Source organism: Hordeum vulgare, chromosome 4H (assembly GCF_904849725.1).
Source record: "Hordeum vulgare subsp. vulgare chromosome 4H, MorexV3_pseudomolecules_assembly, whole genome shotgun sequence".
NCBI lineage: Eukaryota > Viridiplantae > Streptophyta > Magnoliopsida > Poales > Poaceae > Hordeum > Hordeum vulgare.
Genome location: NC_058521.1, coordinates 435,303,283 through 435,309,017, shown reverse-complemented (window position 1 = coordinate 435,309,017; position 5,735 = coordinate 435,303,283).

Here is a 5,735-nt window from a genome sequence, read left to right as displayed (position 1 = left end):
GTGGAGGGCATCGACTGCGAGGGGCGGTGCCAGGACCGCCCTGACCTTCGCCATTTCTTGGTATTTAGGCATCAACCTGGACCAGCTGTCCACCATGAGAGCGGTGTCGCAGGTGGATCTGGCACGACGCGAGGTGGCCATCAGCTTCCGAGCCCACAAGCTCGCGAGCTACGTGGCATTGGACACTTACTACCACGAGTTGGGCGACAAGGCGTGCCCCTCCCAAAGGATGACTACAACTTTCCCATCATCGCCAGCAACGAAGAAGTGGCATCCAGCTCGGAGGAGCCCAAAGGCAATGGTGGAGCCACCGAGACGACTGCCAAGGGCGCGGCAGGATCTTGTGTCCAAGGTATGCAGCCGCGTGCTGGCGATGCCGAGGTGCCGCCGACTTGGTACGGTGGAGTGCCGCCAACTGGCGACGTGGAGGTGCTGCCGAATGGTGAGGCGGAGGCCAGCTGGGGAGCGCCGCCTGCCCCAATGGTTAGATGAGCCACACGACCACGCCGACTAGGACCGGGAGGCGGCACTACTATATCCGCATGTTATCTTCCTGCTTTCTTAAACTTCAAGTTTGTTATGGACAAGTCCACCCATTGGGGGTGTAAGTTTGCAATGCAATCTTGGCCTTTGATGTCTACGACACAACCTTCTTCTTGTAGACTCGTGTTGGGCCTCCAAGCACAGAGTTTTGTAGGACAATTGAAAATTTATCTCAAGTGTATGACCTAAGGTTTATCAATCCGGGGGAGGCGTAGTGTAAATATGTTCTCTCTCAAGCAACCCTACAATCAAATAACAAAGAGTCTCTTGTGTCCCCAACACACCGAATACAATGGTAAATTGTATAGGTGCACTAGTTCGGCGAAGAGATGGTAATACAAGTGTAATATGGATGGTAGATATAGGTTTTTGAAATCTGAAAATATAAAAACATCAAGGTAACAAATAGTAAACAACGAGCAAAACATTGTATAAATGCTTGGAAACAAGGCCTAGGGTCCATACTTTCACTAGTGCAAGTTCTCTCAACAATACTAACATAGTTGAATCATATATAAATCCCTCACGTGTGACAAAGAGTTCACTCCTAAGTCACAAATAGTGGAGGACAAACAAAGAAATTATTGTAGGGTACGAAACCACCTCGAAGTTATCTTTTCGGTTCAATCTTATGAGCTATCCATATAAGTGTCACGAACAACCATTGAGTTTGTACCAAAATAACACCTTAAGATACACATCAACCAAAACTCTATTGTCACCTAGATACTCCAATGTCACCACAAGTACCCATGGGCATGATTATACGATATGCATCACATAATTTCAGATTCATCATGTTTAATCCAACACAAAGAACTTGAAAGAGTGCCCCAAAGTTTCTACGAGAAAGTCAAGACGAAAACATGTGCCAACCCCTATGCATAGATTGCCAAGGTAACGGAACCCGCAAGTTGATCACCGAAACATACATCAAGTGGATCAATAGAACATCCCATTGTCACCACAGATATCCCATCGCAATACATACATCAAGTGTTCTCAGATCCTTAAAGACTCAATATGATAAGAAAACTTCAAAGGGAAAACTCAATTCATCACCAAACGATAGAGAAGGGAAAACTCCATATGATTCATCTATATTAATAAAGCTTGCGATACATCAAGATCGTGCCATCTCAAGAACATGAGAGAGAGAGAGAGAGATTGAACACATCGATACTAGTACATACCCTCAACCCCGAGGAGGATTACTCACACATTATCATGGTGAGAAATAGAGACTTGTTGATGGAGAGGCGCAGCCCTAAAGAGATGGAGGTGATGGGCGGCGGCCCCTTGCCCCTCCTTCTTCCTTTGTCTTGATGATGCAATGGAGGAGCCTCTCCCCTTCTTGGCGGCTACCAAGGGAGAGGCAAATTCGTCGCTCTTGGTGGCTCTACCAAAATTAGAGTTTTTCTCTCCTTATATGTGCCTCTGTGGGGCTCTATGGCCCTCCGATGGATGGACTCTTGATCGAATGGCTCTCATGAACCTCTAGAACCTTCCTAGGGGCTCCTCACAGCCCTCATGAGTCTCCAAAGTCACGGCTTGGCCGAATATATCAGATATGTTAAGAGTTGGACTCAATCACGTCAACAATTCTCGTGATCCCGTAACCACATATTTTCCTTCAGTAAAATGGGTCTCTAGATCGCATACAAACTCCATTTTGGATAAATTTGTAGTCGAATCATTGCCATAAAATTCCCCACACTTTCCTAATTTTAGCTTTTCCCATTTGATGCCATCTTCATGGGTCAAACTGACGATCTCTAAAAATTGTTTGTGGACAGATTTCACGAGAGTCACAGTCCTCCTCCAACATGGCTCATTTTGCATTTTTTCCGGCAATTTCTAATTAATTCCTACAATTCAAAGTGTAAACAAGAACTTGTGCAATTTTGCAACCATTAATAGGTTAGTTCCAAAAAATAATATAAACTTGTAGCAAAATGATTGTAAAACATCCAAGAATGATAATATAACAACATGGAACAAGCAAAAATTATACATACGTTGGAGACGTATGAGCATCCCCAAGGCTATTTCCTCCTCTTCCTCGAGTTGGTAAATGATAAAAACATAATTTTTGATGTGGAATTTTGCGAAACATGTTCATCAAATTCTTTTCTTCTTTGTATAGCATGGACATTTGGACTTGTAAGTGATTCAAAGCAATAGTCTAGTTTTCACACAGTGACTTCAATACTCAATCATGTCAACAAGCAACCATGTCTTTAAAAATATCAACACTAAAGAAAGTTACCCCTAGCCCATCATGCTCAATCATTGATCCATTCATGAAACGCACTCAAATATTAGCTATGCCCAATGCTCAAGTACGATCATAGTGTTCCCTAGTTCGTGCTTATAAGAGAAGATGGAGACTAAAAGCAAAAATAAAATTTACATAAAGTAAATACATAGGCCCTTCGCAGAGGGAAGTAGGGATTTGTAGAGGTGCGAGAGCTCAATGTTTAAATTTATAGAGAACAATTATTTTGAGCACCATGCTTTTCCTCTCAACGAAAAGGACAAAGTAACTCATAAAACTTTCCATGCTAGATACATTAGAGGTGGTTCCCAAATAGAATGGTAAAGTTTTTACTCCCCCTCCACCAATCAATCACACTCCACGGCGAGCCGAATCCACGGGTACCGTCCATGCCATAAACATTCCTGGGGGAGTTTTCTTTCATTATATTTGATTTGATTTTTGAGCATGGAACTCGGCATCCCGAATACCATCCACTTTCTCGTGAATGATAGTGAATCAACACATATCGTAAGAATAACCCACCTAGCATGGAAAAATATAGGATACTCCCAACCGTTTCATGAGAGCTATGGGAACACAAAAGAGAAAAAATATTTTGAACATTTAGAGATGGCACATACAAATTTGCTTGGAACGGCATGGAAATTCCGCATATAGGTAGGTATGGTGGATTCATGAGGCAAAACTTGGTTTAATGATTTTGGATGCACAAGTAGTATTTCTACTTAGTAGAAATGAAGGATAGCAAATATATTGGGAAGCAATCAAACCAAGAAACGAAAATTCACATAAGTGAGCATTGAGTCATAACTAACACTGAATAATGCACCACAGTAGGATGTAACTTCATTGCATAACTATTGAATTTTGTGCATGCATAGGGAATCAAAAACCTTAACACCAATATTCCTACTTAAAGCATAATTACTCAATAACATGACTCACATATTACTATCGTCATGTTTCAAAACTATTACAAAGAATCAAGTTTAATTTGTCCCATGATCTTCATAAAAGTTTTTATTATATCCCTCTTGGATATCTATTCCTTTGGGACTAGTTTCATATATTTCTATTGCCTTTCTGACATGCTCTAACCAATTTAAAGGAAGCACAAGAGCATAAAGATTTTATCCCTCAAAAAGGTATCAGTGAAGCATTAGAGGAAATAACATGCTACTCACAAAAGATATAAGTGAAGATCAATGGGTAGTCAAACAATTAAGGAGCTATGTGAGGACTCTCTCTCCCTCAAAAAAAATATTTTCAGGTCTCAGTATTTTATTTAAACAGAAAACAAAAGAAAAATATCACTCCAAGAATAGGACACATCATGTGAACAAATATAAATTTAGGCTCAACATAGGCTAACCGATAGTTGACGAAGAGAGGTGGGATGCGTAGAATCCCCAAGCTTAGATGCATGACAGTTCTTGAAATATTTACTTGGGGTACCTCGGCATCCCCAAGCTTGAGCTTTTGTATCTTTTTCAATCTTCTCGTATCCCGGTTTAACCTATTCTCAAAAACTTCATCCACATAAAACTTGAGAAGAACTCGTAAGATAGCTTAGTGCACATAATAATAAATAAATTCTTTATGTACTGCCAAGAAATGTTGCGTAATAATTTCAAACATAATCTAATATTTATTATTATTTCCACAATTTATATCTATCAATATAAGCTATGGAAACTATAGGATAAGTAGATAACAAAACTATGACAGCAATCTGTCCAAACAGAACAGTCTATAGAAATTTATGAAAAAAGTGTACTTCTGTAACTCAAACAATTATGAAACTTTAGCAAATGCTATAAAATTTATATGAGAACCCTATGTAAAACTTTCAGAAAATTTCCACGTTTCAGTAAAATATGAAAATTCAAACACTACAACACCACTTTCTGTTTTTACACAACACCAATCAAAGCATGCAATGCAAGCATCCTAATGCAATTGTTGGAAATTTTTATTGAAAAACAAGATTATGAATAACACCTAACAGAGAACAAAAAAATAAAATGGCTCTCCAAGCAAAAATCATATTATGTGACGAATAAAAATATAGCTCCAAGTAAGATATACCGATAATGTTGAACACGAAAGAGGGGATGCCTTCCAGGGCATCCCCAAGCTTAGGCGCGTGAGTCTTCCTTGGATATTTCCTTGGGGGTTCCTTGGGCATCCCCTGGCTTATGTTCTTTTCACTCCTTATTCTCCTCATATCATTGTCTCACCCAAAAATTGAAAACTTCAATCACACAAAACTTAACGGAACTTCGTGAGATGGGTTAGTATAATAAATAATGATCAATCACTTAGGTACAGTGAAGAGAAGATTCATAATTGTTCCCAGATGATACCTACTCTATTCTACTATTCCCATAATTTATATCACTGAATATGAGTTGTGGTAACATTAAATCAAGCAAACTATGCATGCAAAACAGAATCAGTCAAAAACAGAAAAGTTTTTGAAGATATGTAGTGTAACCATACTTCCATGTCTCTAACAATTATGAAAAATTAGGAGAATCCACGCAATTTGTATATCAATCATTTTTCAAAACTTAAGATCTAAAGTATGTTACGGTGAATTTACAAAATTCCTGGACCGAGAGCAAAAGTTTCTGTTTTTGCACAGAATCAACTCAACTATCATCCACACTATCCCACAGGATGTACTTGGCACTTTACAGAAACAAAATCTATAAAACATGATTACTACAGTATATTAATCATGTGAACACATCAAAACATAAAGTGAAAGTGTTGGGTTGTCTCCCAACAAGCATTTTTCTTTAAAGCCTTTCAGCTAGGTATGATGATTTCAATGATGCTCACATAGGAATAATAATTATAACATGCAAAAGAGCATCATGGATCTCATGACAAGCATATTTAATTC